The sequence below is a fragment of the Tachypleus tridentatus genome, unplaced genomic scaffold (assembly GCF_004210375.1).
Source record: "Tachypleus tridentatus isolate NWPU-2018 unplaced genomic scaffold, ASM421037v1 Hic_cluster_2, whole genome shotgun sequence".
In the NCBI taxonomy this organism is placed as follows: domain Eukaryota; kingdom Metazoa; phylum Arthropoda; class Merostomata; order Xiphosura; family Limulidae; genus Tachypleus; species Tachypleus tridentatus.
The window spans coordinates 5,707,700-5,728,167 of record NW_027467782.1 but is presented as its reverse complement, the minus strand read 5'-3'; the positions used below and the strand labels follow the sequence as shown (position 1 = coordinate 5,728,167).

Sequence of the window (20,468 nt, the reverse complement as noted above, 5' to 3'; positions counted from 1 at the left end):
GCTCGCCCTTTCAGTCGTGGGGCGTTATAAAGTGTGGTCAATCCCACTATTCGTTGGTAAAAGAGTAGCCCAAGAGTTTGGCGGTGGGTGGTGATGACTAGCTGCTTTCCCTCTAATCTTACACTACTAAATTAGGGACGGCTAGCACAGTAGCCTCGAGTAGCTTTGTGCGAAATTCAAAACAAACAAACAATATAATTACATACGTTTATATGTTTATCAAGTAAATTATTTAAAAGTTCGTTAAGTGTGACTGTTGTTAATTTATTTTAAAAACAAATATGTAATTATTGTTTAGCTTTCTTCGTAACATGAAAGTCACAATCAATTAATTTATAGTAAACATTATGACAAGTTTAAAAACGAAACTCTCTAAGAGATGTACGTGTTGTTTGTAACTCATTGATGTCGAGAATTTAGAGTCGCGGGAAATTTATTGATGTGTATAATACAGAAAACAGACGATCAGGTAATAAAGATGAATAGTTTGGTTTGGTGTTTTATGACACAAAGCAACAAGGCTGTCCGCGCTAAAGATAAATAAGTAGTGTTAAATGAAAAGTAAAAGTTGAGAGACAGAAAAAAATTAGCAGATAAGATGTTACGAAACGGAATTAGGCCAAAGAAAAGAATGAAGGGAAGTTAATCATCGTGGAAGGCCTTACAATTAATATAGGCTTAACGATTGATATATTACTGTGAGTATTAAACAAAATAACGAAAATAATTTATTTCGCGAAAGAGAGTACTGACCATATATTTATATCTTTAATCTTTTAAACTCAAAGTTACAGCTTAACTATAGTTTGATCTATCTTAAAAAGAAGCCAGCAAAGACAGAAGTTACCACGAACCAACGTTAGCCTTATCGAAAGAATGTGATTGTTATGGTGAAATAGGAAAGATGAAATTCAAAAATTGTTGTTTGTTAGTGATATTCTTTGCTGTAATTCCAGAAATACCTCATGATAATAATTAGCTTAAGTGATTTATGATAGATTTAATTCCATGTAATAAGCTAGCAATATAAATTAATCTTTATAATTAAAATGTAATGACAAAGCTCGTACTAATGAAAATAGATTTATAAAACAAACTAACTCGTACTGGTACCACAAAAATCCATAAAACAATTCTCCACTTTGTGCTTCATTCAAGATTCAATAAATTAGAAAAAAGTTTATGCAAGAACTATTTCTTTATTGCAGAACGTAGTTTCAAATAAAAATACTCTGATAACAAGAACATTACTTCACTGTGGCTGCACATGTGTGTTTCATTATATCTTTACTGATGTAATGTGTAAGTACAGGAAGTAATGAATAAAGTCAAACTATAAGAAGTAGCTGGAAAGCTAACATCATTATTATTATGACTAAGGACAAGATGTAGTACTAATGGTAAATACATTTACTGTAACAAAATTACTGTTAATTCTGTAATAATGCACCATGCAAAGAACATGCTTTAATTATATATAGTAAGATATGAAAGAGAAGTAAAGCTAATTGTGGCTGAAATATGACACTGATTCATTATTACCTTAAAATTAATTTTAGAGGAATTGTTGATTGTGATGTATTATGATTTATCTCAGATCAGTCTCCAATTTATTATGTTACATACATTATGCATTACAATTTTAAACAGCTGGAAATTTTAATTTAAATGTTAATTAAATGTTGATATGTATTAAACATGTTTGAACTTTATTTCTTACAAGTTATGAAAATTCATTACTTAGTTTTTTACTGATGTGTTTTTCTAAATGCTTCTGTGATGTACACTGTAACAGGTAAATGAACCATGTGTTTCCTTTTGGAAGAGACGGATACCGTGCACCATATTTTCCTGGTCTATGGTGTTACTACTTGTGAGTATTTATTTATGAATTAATTTGAAGTATATAGGTGTGTACACTAAAGTTATGTGAACATTTAAGATTTCAGATTTAAAGAAGAACCAATTTTGAGAACAGTGAAGTTTAAAACAGGTTCAATAGGTAATGAAGACTATTTGACACAGTAATGGTATTTGGTATTCAGTGGGAATGAGAAATTTATCTATATACAGGAATATGTATGTATGTGTACTTAATTATTAAAATTATTAATTTGGGAAGGGATGTATGGATCATCAGAAAAGTTGAATCAAAATATAAAAATTGTATTTTCAAGCTGACAACTCGGGACTCTTAAAAGTAAACAAACTATTTTGTCCCCACTAAAATTGATAAGTACTGTAGGCATGGAGTTAATAGAGGGATTTATAATAAGCTTAAGAAAATAATACAGACATTACTTGCAGCTGTATTTATTTACTTTGTTAGAGTCTTGACAATACAGGCTCTGTATTTTGATTCATGTTGGTTCTTTATTTTTCTGACAGTCTAGAATGAGTTTTAATTATATTGTTACTTAAGTTGTTTTTTTTTTTTTCATTTATAGAGAATACATTCTAAACTTGACAAATGCATGTGAATTCATTTGAATGCTACACATTTTATAACAGTTTACTGTTGCTTATGCTTTGTGTTCCACTCATCCACCACATATTAAAAATAAATAACAAATGTGCAAGAGAGAATAAACATACTTAGTGGTATACGCTGTAAGAAACAAACTGTAAAGTTGTTCTCAAAGGACCATTGTGAAGACAAAGATTGTTTGATCACAAATTTAATGACTAGCTTCCATCAGCTTGTACTATTATATAACAAAAGATGAACAGTAACAAAGGAATCTCATCAGAATGGAATAATGTTCCTTTTAATATAATACAACAAAGGTAAGTGCAACATAAACATACACAGTCACATGCTTACTTTGATAGGTTTACATAACAATATGTTTGTTCTTCAACAGCCTGCTGTGTACAAGTGTTTGTTAAAATAAGGCAACACAAATAATTCATTCAGTGTCACACTTTGCTAAATTGTCAATTATCAATAACATTTACTACCACTACCTATTTAAAATTACAATAGCTATATGAAAGAGTAATATATACAGTGGTAATAAATACTGAATATGTACTTGTGACTTTTGCTAAGTACAAAAAACAGTAGAAAGAATTACCGATGTGATATTGAATAGTGACATCTGTTATGGTAATCATCCAGTGTCAAACACCTGTTGAAATATTGCCAGGGAAATAAACTTGAGTAATAATGAACAACAGTGGCTTGAATAACAATATCCGACATCAGAATCCTCTAATTTTGTTGTGTCTGTTTCCAATAAAAACACTAGAAACTGCACAAGCTGTAGTTCCCAACTAATGCACATACTGGACTTTTTGATAGCTAAAAATGAAGGACTTAGAAAATTTCACAGCATGACATAATTAAGGATGGGGAAGTAAGTTCAAAAGTACTGTCAGTTTCTTGCAGAAATCTCAGTGGAGTCCTGTAACACAATAAATATCATTTGAAATAATTTTATAGTGGAATCAAAATGGTTATTTGTGGCTTGAGTTAAGCTGTCAGCAATAGATCTACAGTTTTGTTTGCTTACATTTTTTTGTAATCCCTATTTGTGGATTTTAAATACCTAGTTTTTAATTTTCTGCTATGTTAACTTTTTTAATGCACAGCAATGAAAAAATATGTATTTAGAATGAAACACGACCCCCACTAGGCACGTATAAAATTATTCCAGTAGAAAAGCAGCTCTTTCAAATAAAACAAGTGTGTTTAAAACATTTCTTTAAATAAAGATTTGTGTCTTTTGAAGTAATTATTTATCAAGGTTTTGTGTGAACTTGTTTAATGTGAGTCCAATATAACATGAGTCCACTCAGAACAACGTTGCATCTGTTATGTACTTACAACCACATAAAGCATCTTTCACTGAAAAATAATTAATTTTTAAGTAAGTCATGGACATTCATAGCATTCCATATAGCATAACTGTCTATGTTGTGGTTGAAAATGCTCGGTCGATGTTGCTGTAGTTTTGTGTAACAATAACATGAATAAAAATAATACGATTAAGTAAGGAAATTTTAACTTTGTCTCAACAATCATGTATTTCGCTTATTATCAATCTTTTGGTGTTCCAATCTATTAACAAGAAAGGTTTTCAGTGGTGTTTCAAGAATGAGTCTACTTTTAAAGGGTTTTTTTTACCCAAATGATTAGAGATCACTCAAAGGCTTAATAGAGATATCCTAGTACAACAGGTGGTACTGTTTTGGAGTGAGGCTGCATTCTTAAAATAAGATGATTTTTATAACTTCATGGTCATTGATTTTGGTTCTATGTTTAAAGTAAAATTGTTTTAAAAAGATGTACTTTGTAAACTTGGGAGGGTTTCTTATTATTTTCAGTGAATCCAGTTTTCAATTTTCTGCAATATAGTGTTCGAGACAGTTATTTCTCATTATTATGTCTCCACAGAGAGGTGTACTGTAGATGCCTGGTATGGGTATTAAATCTTTTATTAAAATAAATTAGAGAACAATGTTTCAACCTTCTTTGGTCTTCAGGTTAACAAAAAGAGTTTTAATACCCATACCAGCCATCTTGAGATACATTTTTACTTCACGTGGGTTCTTCATCATCATGAGAGAGATGTAGTTTTTCTCTTGTTTCATCTTCTTCCAAACCCTTTTCAGTCAACTGCTATACCTACATATCTTGACAGATTATCTTGAAACTTGGTAGGGTCATACTTTGGTCCAATATGTCCAGTCAGTATTTTCTTTTTTTTTATTTGAGCATTTTTAAGGGGTCAGATGTCAAACAATCCAAAAATATATATTTTGGGCTCTTGTGTGGTTATATTTATAGCAGTTTAGAAGACAACTGGCACAAATGTAAATATTCAAACAAATAAACAAAGCTGTTGACTGGATAGCAGCACGTATATCATAAAGTTGCATTTGATACAATATTTAAACATCTATTGCACATGATCACGAAACTTCATTCAGATTTAATGTGAAATAAACTTTTGTTTTCACAAGACAAATCATAGCTGGTTAATTTAAAAATGTGTAACTAGAGGTCTTACAAAACTAATTGGATATGTGTATAAAGTATAAGTATTACAGTTTCAAATACTTTACTAGGTTTATGTGATTGTCGGATTGATTCATGTGGTAAAATAACAAGTAAGTGATTTGATTTTTGTTTACAAAGCCTATTTCATACTGAAAGTTGTCCAGGATAGCTCAATATGCATCTAAAAATATGTACAACCCCATAGCTTTGGGGGAAGAGGGCTAGGTGGCTTTTAAAACTCCAGCTAATATATATATTTCAGTGAAATGTTCACTGAAAACTCACCCATGTTTATCCTCAAGTTTATCAAGTGAAATTTCAATTATAATATTTTTGTCTGTTCATTTGCAGGTTTTTTCTTTTAATAGTTGGTTGATATTACATTAACAATTATTCGTGGAGAACAGAAAAGGCTGAAAGAGTTTAGTGTTGCAGTCTTCTCACACAATAAAACTTGAGTTTGAAGATTTATATGTAAATTAGATGGCCTATATATCAGTCAGTCTGCAAAACTTACTAAATTCTGTAGCAATTCTGAAAATGAAAGTTAAACATGAAAAACTATTGATCCATGTTTTAGAACTTGTTTTACACTCAACAAATTTATTTTTAGTTCCTTGCATTCATCAGTGATATGATTCCAGATTATAATATTACTCTTTATCATGCTAATACTTACATTGACTTTTCATGTGAAACAAGCCATTTTATTTTGATCTTTAATTTTTACTTTTAAATATTTGCTAGAACATGTCTTTATAAATAAGTTATAGGCAGTGAACCAGTCATTTTTTGTAACTATCTATGGTAAACTTAATGATTAATGTTATGAAGTAGTTTCTTTAGTTAAAACTTGGATATTCTTCACAAGTATAAAATATAAAACATTGCCTGAGGAAGTATCTCAAGTCTTAATTAGTTACAGCATTCCTGTTTCACTATGACATAATTTTTGTGTAACTTTGTTGATGTGATTAAGAGATCATCATATCAAAGTAGTGAAATATAAAATTATAGCAGTCTGATGAGCAACGTTACAGTAATTACTCAACCATGAAGTTATAGTAAATGTTTACAGTCTGTACAAAGTGACCTGTATTGGCTGTATTTGTGTAAACTAGTATTTTGTAAAATAGTCACAACTGAGTTATAAGTTATAAAAAGTTCTTAAATTTAATTTATCTTAAAATACAGAACAGTAAATAAAGAAGTAGAGTAAACAATAATATTTTCTAGTTTTGAACTTTTTTACTCATTTGGGGCTTGACTCAGTACTGAATATCAAGTCTCATAAAATTTTACAGTAAGATGTGAAACAAAATGATATTTTAAATTTAGCATGTGTACATTTCAAAATAACAAAAAGTCATAAATTACTATATCAGTACCTTAGAATTGCACTATAATTTATAAAACTGTAACTTAGCTCTGTTTGAGTCATATTCAAAAGTAAGTGTACATAAGCAAGTGCTTCCAAAAATGTCAAGAGGTAGGTAGGGGCACTGAGACTAATTCAGTAAATGCAGCAAGCAGAAAAGATGGGAGATTCAATTTTCCATATTATAAGTTCTCAATATCAGTAATTTGAGCTCCTAACTCAGAAGAAACTATAGTCTTGGTATTTGGACATCACAAACTCTAATTTGAGCACATCATATAATGCATAAAACCTGATATTTAGATTTTTTTTTTCAATATTCACTTTTAAGTTAAAAATTTAACTGATATATAATACTAAAATTTGAATTATAATTTCCAATTTAAAACCAAACTCATTTGTTTTGAATTTCCAGCAAAGCTTTACGAGGGCTATCTGTGCTAGACATCCCTAATTTAGTAATGTGAGACTTGAGGGAAGGCAGTTAGTCATCACCACCCACCACCAACTCTTGGGCTGCTCTTTTACCAGTGAATGGTGGAATTGACCATCACATTTAACACCCCCACAGTTCAAAGGGCCAGCATGTTTGTTGTGATGAGGATTCAATTTCTCAACGCACGGGTTACAAGTTAAGTGTCTTAACCACCTGATTTGAAATTAGTGTTTTGAAGAAAATGTTTAATGAAATATTTTGTGGTAAGTAAATTTTTCTTATCCAGCTTTCATCATTGAGTCATAGAAATTGAAATGAATGTTATGATATTATGCCATTCAGTAGACATGTGGTATCAGAATGTGTATTTTCACCACCCCAGTTTCAAACTTCCAAAAGTAGTATGTAAAGTATGTTTTTTATGTAACCATTTTTAAATAATATAAAATCATAAGTTATTTTATCCATACTGTAAAATTCCATTGTATTAATCATTTTATTAAGTAAACTGTATCTGGTCTAAAACAAAAGCTTTTGAACATGACACTTTCTTCATAAACTATAACAACAACAACAAAAGACAAGTTTACTTGTGAATACACTGTGCAAAGCCTGAGAAATTGTGCAGGAGGAAGTGTTAACTTTGACTGGTTATGCTGATTTCTCCAAGCCAGTTCACTTGGCTGTGGTTTTGCTAGATAGTAGATATAGGGATAGTTGGAATCTCCTTAATCCATTCATGCACGTCACTAATCAGATGACGAAACATTTGGCTAATCATTGAAATTAAATTTCCAAGTACCCATGGTTTATTCTCTTCAGAAAGCACACTAGCTGAGCCAGCACTCAGTTTATTAAACTAAGCTTCAGATTGACCTGAATGTGTGGTATTCAAGTACAGTAATGCCTATCATACAGTTATAAGTAGCTGCAAAATACAAATCCCTAAATGTTTTGCACAGAATTATTTCAAACATGAACAGTAAGAAATCCCACCTAATATTGTGCAATCACCAAAATAATCATTACTCAAACATTAAAACTAAGTCTCCATCCAACTACTGTCTTATAGGTTTCTTAGGACTACAACAGGCTCATGGAGAATTGAACAAGAAGATGTGTAGATAGAGATGAAATCAATAACTTCAATACATATTCCACACTGTTAATTCTAACTCTGAACCTAGTGCACTGTACTACAGTCCATTTCACAGTAAGGAAGTACTAATTATTGTAATGATATAAAATAGTCTCACTTCAGGATGACATGACAATAAAAACACAAGTGTTACAGCACAATAGATACAGCGTATAACGTTTGCCTAAAATAAAAGATCAGTATTCATATAAGACTTGCATCTGACTTACATAGATACTTAAACTGCATTTAAAAACAGAAAATGTAACATACTAAATAAAATAAGCAAAAAGATTAAAAAATGTTTTGTGTTAAAACTATGAATCAAAACCAATTTATGAAAAACAATTAAAATTTATCATACATCTGGAATGGCTGCTGCAGACTTACTACATGCAGTGAAATATTAAACTACTTATGTACGACCAAACTGCTCCCAAAAATAATTTTCTGATCATGACTTCATCAGTAACTAAAACAGTAAAAACCACTATTCGTGTGAACCTCAACAGACACAATTACAATGTTAATCATAAACTGGATTTTTTTATAAATCTTTAAATCATTATGATGTACAAGCACACAGAGATGAACTGAAAACTGCTGAGAATTATATATATGATATTGATGAAATAACTTTGTTGAAGACCAGTATTTTGTAGAATACAATCACATTTCAGTTGTAATGCAGTACATTTTATGTATATTTATACATATTATTATTATTACTGTCTACAAATAAATCTTGAAATATCAATTACTTATCATAGAGCACAGAACATTAAGTAAAGAAATACAGGAAAACAATGATGTTTCCTTCTCAATGAATGTGTACTTTCCACAGTTTGCTAAGCCTTGTCACATTTTACAACTGAAGTATGTAAAATATTTTTCTTGTTTTGTGTACACATATTGATATAAAGAACATCATAGGTTATATTTAAGTACCACAGATTTCTAGTGTAATTAATAATTCTTATTAATTAAAATGTATTTATGTCTAAAAATATTTTTAAACATCATTCATCTCACCTTTCCTTGTGAGTCTACAACAACAAAAAAATGGATCTACCCATGAAGACACTTTTCAAACCTAAAATACCATGTAGGTAAAAATTCTGAGCTTTCAATTGGTTGTAAACAATCATTTGCAAAAACTAAAGAAATAGACAGAATTAACATTTTTGATTTTCTTAAAATAGTAATATTTCAGAAAATAGATAAGAAAGGAGGTTTTTTTATTTTATATTCTAGCTTGTCAAAATTTGTTAATTTAAATTTCTATTTGTGAAAAAGTATAAACTTTGCCTTTGGACATCAGAAATATAATTTAAATAAAGAAGCATGTAGTATAGTACATGACAAACAAAATTTGATATTTAGGAATTTGTTTTAATATTTATTTTAAATTAATTAATTATTGTGTACTATTACATTTGAATTACATGCTACGACATATCTTCATAAAATAATGGTTCAATAAAATTTTGAATGTAAATCTACAAATGTGATAACATCCCCTGACCCCTACACATAGTAGTAGGGTTAAGAAGGTGTAAAATGAAACAAATACAATTACTAGTATAAAATGATAAATAACCAGAAACAATACTTAAAGATTATATATGCTATTACACTGTTGTAACATGGATTGTGAAAGCACTGTCTTCATATACTGTATGGTTTATGGAAAACATGCATGAAAGAGTGGTGTGCTTTGGACATGAAAGCTTTCTAATTGCATCTTTGCAAGGGCAATAATGCTGCAGACATACAAAATTTGGTTTTGGTAAATACCAACAAAATCATGTCAACAATAAAGAAGGGTACATAATAGCAGTAACTTTGTTGTTCAACATCATAATACTCTTGTATTAATGCACCACATATAGGTGTGTGAATTTCTACACATTGCATGTGGCATTTAGAGCATAATGAAAGCTGATCACTAAATTGTTACTGACTAGTCATAGCGTATCATTAGTTGAAATATATCATGCAGACTCTCCCTTCAGTGTCACACAAAGAGGGATATCTATGAATGGGTTAACATTCAAAGAGTCATATCCATAGTTTCATGAAATAGTTGTATTGTACTTTATACTTCCTTCTATATATGAAACTTTATTGTTGTAAGATGTAGAAGCTACTTCTCTGAATACTTGTAATCTGATTTGATGAGTGATCAACTAAAGAGAGGGAATGGATATGGTCAGATTTATATGATTGCTAGCAGCAGTGCTTGTGGAACTTGTACACGCTTGGAGCATGGTTTCATTGTATTTTTTAAAATTAAAGTTTGATGAAGGTAAGCTATATTGCCCACGTTAAGCAAGAATAAATTTGTGTCTAAGAGAAATAATCTCAGGTTAAAAGAACAATGGAAAGCATCCAAGAATCATTATAAATTTGTACTGGCACATCTGTCTTAAGTAATGTAGTACTAATATTAAGAGTCATATATTGGTTATTTACCTTTTTCTAAATTTGAATCAGGAACAGCAAGATAGTTGTACTATATTTTCTATTCCTTTTCTTTGTTATGTAGAAAATTAAATTTGATAACGGTGTGTTAGCTAAGATGTTATCATTTTATGATGTGCATAGTTTATAGTGTACATTCAGGTAGATTTGATTAGTATGTAGCTTACCTAGTTGCAGCCAACAGTAAATAATATTCCACAGTTTTGAAATATATATGGATGAGTGCAAAGTGAATTGTTTTAATTTGACTGTATACACAATGTGTAGTTATTCTCAATTTACTGAATATATAACAACCACGTATATACCTTTTCATAACTTGTAATGACTACATACACTACTGTGTACAGTATTTTGCTCGTGATTATGTAGTTCAGACTGTATAACTTTAAAAATAAAATTCCAAGACAGACATGTATGTAGTTTAAAGTTTAAAATCACCTGTATTATGGTTATCTATTTATTTTCATTTACCTCTACACAAACAAATTGTACTTGACACGCATAAATGTACAGTTATAGTAATGTTGTCTTACATGACATATTTTAAACTTGAAGTGACCTAAACAAATCATCTTATTTAAGGCATAATGAACATTAAAATTTTCACACATACATAAGCTTTTAACTTTAGGTTTCAGTTAGTTTTACTTCTGTTTAGCATTGTTTTGACCAGAATTGTATGTTTTTACTAAATAGGTTTGCCATACATTTTTATGTAGAATGATCAGGCTTGATAAATGGTGACCTTCAAGTCATTTGTTAAAAATGGTATGGGGTATTATCCATATTAATATTTAGAACTCTGTTGTTTCTTGTGAGTGTGTTTAACTGTTGGTTATTGTGGAGGACTGAATTTGAAGTTGAGTACGAAAAACAAAACAGGTTATTGTAATGTTCTAGATGTAAGAAATAGTGTGTTATAAGGAACTTTACAAAATAATACTGTTCACTAAGATTGTGGGAGTTTTAATATTTTCTTACAAAATAGTAAGAATGCTACTATATTTTTGTTTGAAATGTTTCCAGGGTCTTTTGCGTATAATGCTGTACTGGTATCTCTCACTTTCTTAATATTTTCTTGAAATGTTGCCTGTGATAAAGTTTTCGTTTGCCATTCTTTCTATTACTTTTGTATTGTTTTAATAATTTCACATTGTGCTTTTGCTGTTTTTTTACCTCATGAATTGTTTGTACTGTCTTACTGTATGGGTATTGTAGTTAGTAATTTAGTCTACATATTGCTTGCTGCACATGAAGAAGTGCCTGCTTCAAGTTTATCCATTTAAGAACTTTAAAGATTTATACTGAATACTATTCTGTTTTTTCTCAAAGTTTTTATTGTGACATTAAATGAATAGCAGTAAACCTTGTTAAACAGTTAACTTTCTTATAATTCTATATTTAACTGGAAAAGAAAAGCTATGCAAATTTTACATGACTTGAATCTTGATTGCCCAGGAATTAGTTAAAATGTTAAAAATAAATTGGGACAAAATTGAGATTTTGTGTTCAGAACAAGATTTAGTGTTAGCATAACTGTATTTTTCTTCTTTACAGAACTATAAGATTTTAAGCCTTTTTGACTGTGTGAATGGCCTTCAAGTTCAACTTTCCAGCTCCTTGTCGTCATGTCAGTGATGCTGAACAAGATTAATGTGAAGAAACCTGTGAAGGAAGAATCTGTCCATCAGAAGGAAAAGTACCAATAAACAGTGGAGGTGAAACTATGGGGGTTAGAGGTGTCAGTCACTCCACAGCAAGTACACGTTTGTCCATTTCCTTTTTTTTCAAACATTAAATTTCTTGAAGTGAGCTAAACATACATAGTGAAGCTCCTACAGTAACATCTGGAGGACATTATAAAGGCAGGGGATCAATAAAATGGGGTCTTACTTTTTAAGCAATCTGATGCAAAACCGTTTATGAGGGAGGGGTTACAGAAGGCTGTGGATTTCCTCTACTCCATATGGGTCGATCGATGTAGATCTCTTATTCTTTTCTGTCAATCATGCAAACCCTTTTAAAATGTAAAATTGAACAGCAGTTTTTTTGTATATCAACATTTAATATGTGTATATGTGTCAATTATTTTTAAAGCTGACATTTGTATTTCCAAGCTCACAGCAGGCAAGGTCTAATTATGGACAGTGTTTTATAATGGGGAAAAGAGCACTTTTGGAGCATAAGAGGAGAAAGACAGGTACATTAGTTCACCCATCCACCTCCACTGTTTGTGTTATTGAGCTCCTATTAAAAACCAAACTATCAAATGTCTTGTGATGACTGAAATTTTGTTCTAGAAGGCTCTGTGCCTTATTGTGAGATAAGAAATAGAGTACTTTTAGTAATTATTTTAAGTATAAAATGAAAGAACACATTTCTTTAAAACTGTTATTGTGTTGTGAGAATTACGTACAATTCAAAATGCTTTACATGATTGGGGGAATATCACCTAGATTTTACATGTGGAGAGAAAATTGTAGTTACCAGTTCTTATGTTGCTAGGACCCTGATGAGATGTTTGTTAGCATTATAAGCATAACATCAAAGCTTAAAGTGGTATGGGATGTTGTTGTTTTGTTTTTTATAGGAACTATAAAACAACTCCGCTGTCTCAAAACTGTCTTCAGTCTACACCAAATATCTTACTCTCTTTCTTTTCCTTTTCATTCAAGTGCAAATGGTAAGATACAACACAAAGTAACAGTGAAACAAAGTGCATCCAACAGATGCATACAGGTTTTCAGTAAGGAGTCTAATTAGTATATCCACTGCTGTGAATAGTAGTTAACAACTGTTGGCTTCTTGGAAGGGTAAGGTTCAATAGCCAGTGCAATAAATACTTCCTGGATAGAGGAACTACATTTCTCTTCTTAAAATGTCATGTAAGAGGGGGATAGGAACAAAAGAAATGAACCCTTTCATTACAGACTCACTCTGTGTGACTTTGTTCATAATCATCAGTTTCCACACTGTAACTTTTAAAATGATATGTGTATCTTCACAAAATCTGACTAGCTTTCTGTAAATATTACAAGTTTTTTGTATACAAAAAATTCAAAGTTTTTGATCAAGTATTTTCACTAAAATTAAGTTATCTTTTGAAATTCAAGAATTGTTCAAACTGGTCCACTTTCTCTTTTCCTCCTCTTCAAAAACTGCATTACAACAAACTTTATTTTAGTGTTTTCAACCAATGGCAAGTAGTGTAGTGACTAAAATATATAAGTTCAGGGTTGTAAGATAAAATACACTGTTTAATGTAAGTAGTGTTAATTTTGTGAGTTAATATTTCATGACTGTTTTGTTTCACAGTAAGAAAGTTGAAAGCAGAAGGTTATTGAAAGTTGTGTAATTGATATTAAGGCTACAGAGATTTCTAGAATGCCTCAATGTAAGAATGTAAGAATACCTCTCTTCTTCACAAAAAAAACCATTTTGGCCAAATTCAATTGGTTTAAAATGCAGTTGACAAGCCAAACTATTTTTCTCAAGAAGAGAACCATACAGTATTTAGATCCAGTTGTGATACATGTAGTGTGAAAAATTTGTCATGTTTCACTTGTTTTGAACATATTTTAGAATAAGTGGAATGCATGCTGTTCATTTATTTTGAATTTATCTCCAAAAAATGGCAAACATCCACTGTAAAGAATCCTCAGTCCAACACACAAATTTAAATTATTATATACAATATTTAAAAGTGCGTTTTAACTGAAATGAAATCAGAACATTGGAAAAATTGTGGTTCTTCAAAAGCTGTAGGAGTGGGTGTGCTTTTAGGTCTAATGCACCAGTGTCCAACTGTATTTCATAGTCACCCAAACTGTTTAAAATGTGTTAACATTTTCACTTTGAGGCAAAAAAATTAACTGTGTTTTTAAAGATGGGTAAAAAATACATAGTAATGTTTTCAATTATTTATTAAGAAAATTAATTATACAAAAAAATAGGTGGTAGAAGTAAAGCACCAGTTCACCACAGGTCAATAGCTGTTTTGGCATGTGGCAAGCGGTGACCATGTTGGACACCATAGGTCTGAGAGATCTAGAGCAGGTGAAAAACAATACTCTTTTCTCTCTTCACATGTTGTCTGAGAAAGAAGGAAAATAACTTTCTAAATCCTGTCTTGATTTGTTGAAGGTAGAATTAGGTGGTGTACAGATACTAAAAACCTCATTGCTATATTGTGTATATATACAAAACACAAAAATCTGTGTCTGTCTCTTGTTCCATTATCTAACTAATCCAGGTTCACTGGACCAGTCTTAACCAAACTGTGTATAATGTTTTCAAGGGAGCAAAAACAGTAGTGCTTTCAATAGATGACTATCCTTCTTAATGAGGGTAAATGTGAAGATAATTCGGAAGTGGCCATGCTAATGGATGGTTCCTAACTCCTCCACCCCATTATTGCTGTTATTGAACACTTTGATTGAGTTAACATCAATTATATTCATCGATGCACAGAGCACACAAACATTTAATATATACATCTCGAAGACTGTGCTTGGCTCTCTTTGGAGGAATTAAATGAACAAAGATGACTGCCTTTGTTACAATAATGCATAAACTGAGATGAAGTTTCTATTTCAACAGCCACCATAAGGCTGGTATGAAAAGCTGTTGTTTGAGTTGTAATTTCTTACTTTGACCTGTCTGTAAGACACTTCTGTAGCCATTGGTTTTCTATTAAATAATCATGTGAAACACTGCAGAAAGATGTGATGAGCTGGGTGTTGAAAGCAGGTAACAGAATGCACCCCTACTGACATTACAATTGATACTACCTTTTTCTACAGGGTCATAATGACCATTATACAGTGTAGTAAATGAATTGTATGAAAATCAGGATTTTTCTCATTTATCATATCTTCCACCTCCAGATTTTAAGTTCATGTACAAATAAAGGACAGGTACCTCAGCTTGATAAATATGAAACATAAAATTCTGAGTTATTTTTATGATTCTAGCTCAGAACTTCTTACTAGGGCACGTGCTAGTTGACTTCTAGGTGTTGCTGTACCTAACATGAGTCATCACAGATGGTATCTGCTGCTTCATGGGATAGTTCACCAGGTATCAACTTGAGTGTGAATTTGTATTATTAATGGATCAAAAGTAATATGTTCTTCTGGATTATTGCCATCTAAGTTGATTGGCCAGCTACAAGGAGAACACAAATCATGTAATTAGTTTCTGTTTTGAAAGAATTGTGACCTGTAAAGTGCAGCATTTTTATCTAGGTATGTGTTGAGTCTGAAGTGCATATTTTAATAATATTTTTTCCTTTTGAGTGTGTTTTAATTTTCATTCCATTTGTCAATTTTATTTTGCAAAGTGGTAAACATGCGAACTGATTATAGATTATCAAAAAGTTAGAACTTGTGTTTGGTAAAGTCCATGTTCTTTATAATGTAATATTTTCTCACACTAATCTTCCATCTCAATAAATCATCAAGTCTGTCAGTATGCAGGGTGTGGATTACACGAATGCCTCTATTTTTGTAAACTACAATAATTAATCACATCAGTACTTCCAAAGTTGATTTTTCATACTATGGATCTCTGATAAAGCTGTTTAAAGTTTATTTTATATTGTCTTGACAGAACTAATGGGGGCATCTAGTCAACTGTGAAAGTATTATCAAAGTAGCCATTATTCTAAACCAAAACATATATGGTTAAGGTGGAATAGAATACTCTTCATCCCTACCATGTCTTGTATTGAGTGAATCAGTATGGTTTGCATTTGAAAATAGGTCTTTGTGGTCATCCATTGCATTGTTTCAAGTGTTGTTGTTCCTTCAGACTCTCCATTGTGTTTTATGCCCTCACTTTTCTTCTAATGAAGATTGATAGCCCTCATTACATTCCAGTTTTCCCATAAGTACCACATCTTTCTTATCTGGGTGAAATGTATACCTGGCTCAGTCTCCCACATCAGTTTTCCAAATTTGACTTTCTTGTCTTCAGGTGTGTCCTCTGGATGGCTTTGGAGGATGCTTCTTTCCTTCCCTCAAACTGTTTCTTCCACCTATTCAATGTAAGATTCTTGCTATATGTTGATATGACATAATGCACTGTATTGGAAGTTGTAATTCACCTAAACTGTAAATGTATTTCTGGAAGGTTCTTACCAAATTTCACACTTCCCATCTTACCTCTTCATTAAAACCTGATGCTTCCAAATTCTAAGAGAACTCAAAGTGATATCTGGTAGAATTGAACAGATGAAGTCATAAGCAAAATGAGAATACCTTACTTTATTACTGATGGAGGGTTGTTACATGATAATTTTAATGAATAATTTGCAAACAAGAGGAGGCAGAAACTTGTGACATGCTTGAAAACAAGATTTACAAAAAGATGGCAGCATTGAATAAGAATATCTATTGATGTAAAAGGATTGTTTGTTTGTTTTATAATTTCGTGAAAGCTACATGAGGTCTATCTCCACTAGCCATCCTTAATTTAGCAGTGTGAGACTAGAGGGAAGACAGCTAGTCATCACCACTCACTGCCAACTCTTGGGCTACTTCTCTACCAGTGAATATTAGGATTGACTGAAACATTAGAAGGCCCCTACAGCTGAAAGGGTGAGCATGTTTGGTGTGATGGGGATTGGAACTAGCAATCATCAAATTACAAGTTGAGGGTCTTAACTGTCTGGTTATTCTAGGCCTGTGTAAAAGGAGATAAGTACTTATTGGAAGTTAATTTTTAGTACAGAAAATTATAAATATCACAACAATTTTATAGAATATGTGATGTAGATTAAAAATAAATATGCAGGTTAATCAGTCTGTAGAATGGTATTCCTGAAGTATTGAAAATATGATTCAAATTATAAAATTTAGTAATTTTGAATAATTAAAACATCTAACACATTTATGACTTGCAAAGGAAAAAAAAAATGTAGTGTCACAAGCTGGTAATTTGATTCACCCAAAAACAGCTTACATCAATAAGGGTTTATGTTCAGTTGTAATTATTTCAGTCCCAGCAAAAATAGTTGCATAACTCAGAAAGTGTTAAAATGTGTAACTAAATAATTGTACATTTTGATTTAAAGAGGAGATATGACAAATTATGAAGAGTAAAATAACAGTGTAGAAATACATTATTTCCAAGGAACTTTCAAAGTGTGATCACAGTAATGGTTACAAGGTTTATAGATCAAAAAATTCCCTAGTGTTATTACTATTGTAAGGATTAAAACCATACATTTACTAAAATAGATTAATTTCTGCATATAATCTAAGCAGAACTGTTGTATTAAATATTCGAAACTAACATCATATTATGAGGACATCGTGAATGTAACAGCTGCACACACTTCCAAAAGGTTATTAATATAACTTGGAGGGACGGTGCTTACTTGTGTGAATATAATGCACCATTTATTTTTTATCAGTATCTTAGAGTAGAATTCATATAATTAAAAAGTAACTGTGCACAATTTTCTAACTGCTGTATAATAAACATACAAGGAAAGTATACAATTTTATCACCTTACAAAAATATAAGACTAGAAACATGTGTTAATCCATTACTTTTCAAAAGGTACAATAATTTTATAAGTAGCATGTGGTAATATGTTCACGTTGTAGCACATTACAAATTCTAATGATACTTTTATTGTTTCAGTGGTTCAGGAACTATCTACACAGCCATAGTAACTGCTACTGGGTTTTAAGTTGCAATTAAAGAGATCAATGAAAACCAGGAAAAGAGCTTATCGTCACCGAACTTATAGTGGTGGACAAAAGTAAACATCCAAACCATCGTCAACTATTTGGTTAGCTATCTTGTTGGTGATGAGCTTTGGGTTAGTCTTATTAATGTTACATTTTAGTTAATTTTTGTATTTTTAATCTTACCTGTTATAAATTGTATGCTAACATATTGTCTTTATTTAATTAAATGGTCAATTTCAAGCAATTTTACAAGTTTAAGAATATTTTTGCATATCACTCTCACAGGTTTGCTTTGTTTAAATTGTAGTTGTAAGTAATACGTGACAGTTTTATTGTGGGAGGTTGCAGCCACATTTGGTTCTGACATAATGACTTTTTCAATTCATTCCATATATAAATAACTTTGAAATAACTTTATATATTTCTGTTCTAAGCTTCTACCAGTATGTTATCTCCAGCCAGCACTCTTTAGTTTTTATTATGCTTGTTTCAACTTCTTTATATGTACGTGTGTTATGTACATGGTTGTTGAAATTATTTTATTCAAGAAAGGTTGAGTTTGTTGAATTATTTGCAGCTTATACAGTACTCTCAAATGTAGCATTATTTACAAAGCTGTAAACATTGTTTATTGTGTAATACAATAAATATTAAGTTTTCAGTCTCTTACACAAAATACAATCCAGTGTAATCTTTTATAAATGTTGGGAATCAGATTACAGCATTGGCATCTAAATTAGAGTTAATTTTGTAAGGCTTACTAGTAGTTATTTCTGTTTTCTTTTCTTTCTTTTGCATGATAACTTTATTGCCTGGTTGACACTTGGCATTGGTTGGTTCCAGAATTAATAAAAAGGAAAAAGTACGGACCAGAGGTTTACATCTGGTTTCTTGGTATTTTGTCAGAAAAATTCTGACATGGTAAGTGTAGGTAACCAGTACTTACAGCCAAGGAATAAGAGTTGATTGAAGTTCAATTTTCTCCTTGTTTGGGTATCTTGCATTTTTCTCTTTTGTGAATTGTTTAAGTTTTAAAAGTTACAAGTCCATGAAATTAGATGGAAAGTTAAATACTTTAATGCAACAATAATATAAAAATGTGATTTAATAAATCTCAGAGGGACTTCCAGTGGATAAAGGTAATAATGAACAGTGGAATGATGACAGCAACACTGAATATTTAACAAGACTATATACAATTACAAACAGTTAATTATTGAATCTTGTGGAGTGTATGGTATAATAATCTTTAAAATGCATAAAGTATAGTGTTTTCTGCCACAATATAACTACCATCTTGTTAAACCCCTATAAATAAATAGTAACATGTTAGGTAATTCACTCAGGGTGTTCTGCTACTGTAAAGTTATATTTTGTGGAGATATTTCGACAGTATTACGGAGTATTATCCAAAGATTTGTACATTCCGATGTCATGGGTGTCAAGTGACATGAGTCAGTAATAGTGCATGAAGCAGATAGTATTTTTGTGTTTTGTAAGTAAGGTATATTCTATCTCTGTAATGCTAGTGTCATTAACAGTATTGGTTATAATTTCTGATATATATAATTGTTTTCATTATATATACATGTATATTTTTATTATCAGAATTATTTTGTGTTGTTAAATTATTGATTTAGTCATCAAGTCACACTCCTTTTTCAGGTACTTGATTTAATATTAACAAATGGAAACCAAACAATTTAAATAAAGATAACCTGCCTACAGATTTTCAAGACTTTCTAGACAGGTGTCTAGAAGTGGACGTAAATAAACACCACATTGCCTCTGAACTCTTATTAAAGATATGGTATAAATTACTGTTATTTTACTCAGATATTTTGGTTTACTTTGAACCTATTATCTTGATAACATACACCAAAAAGCAGTACCAGTATGTTTAGTTTCATTTAGGCCCATCCTACAGTACTGTGCAAAAGTGTTAGGACAAAGTCAAAAATCAGATTTCAGGCAGCTTTCAAAAAACATCTGAAGATAAATCACAGGTAAAATATCGATATTTTATTATTCTTCACATTCAGTGCAAGAAAAATATAGTGAGAGTTCAACAAACAGTGAATATTTGTTGTGTCTCCTTTTACTTTAATAACTATGGAAAGTCTTTCAGGCTTTGTTACAAGATGTTTAATCACAGTGTCCTTTGGGAGTTTAGTCAAAATGTCTCTGATACACTCCCATATAGTTTCATTGGAAGTAGCATTTGATTTTTCAAGTTTTTGATTTATGAAATTCCAAATCTGCTGATTTGAGATGGGGCTCTAAGGGAACTATTGTATTATTTTGAATAACTCCAGTGGCTTATT

General features: G+C 31.0%; 1 protein-coding gene and 1 long non-coding RNA gene across 5 annotated transcripts in view; both read left to right on the top strand.

Moving 5' to 3' along the window:
• Nucleotides 1–20,468, top strand: part of LOC143242663 (dynein axonemal heavy chain 7-like) — a 619,118-nt gene that overhangs the window by 168,422 nt on the left and 430,228 nt on the right. For all 4 annotated transcript variants that reach the window (XR_013023069.1, XR_013023067.1, XR_013023068.1 and 1 more), the window contains exon 11: nucleotides 16,908–17,043. The gene's annotated coding sequence lies outside the window, so the exon portion shown is untranslated. The remainder of the gene's footprint in view (nucleotides 1–16,907; nucleotides 17,044–20,468) is intronic.
• On the top strand, nucleotides 301–18,825 carry LOC143242675 (uncharacterized). The gene is made up of 3 exons (XR_013023135.1): nucleotides 301–469; nucleotides 1,796–1,873; nucleotides 18,095–18,825. It is a non-coding gene; the product is annotated as an uncharacterized LOC143242675 (long non-coding RNA).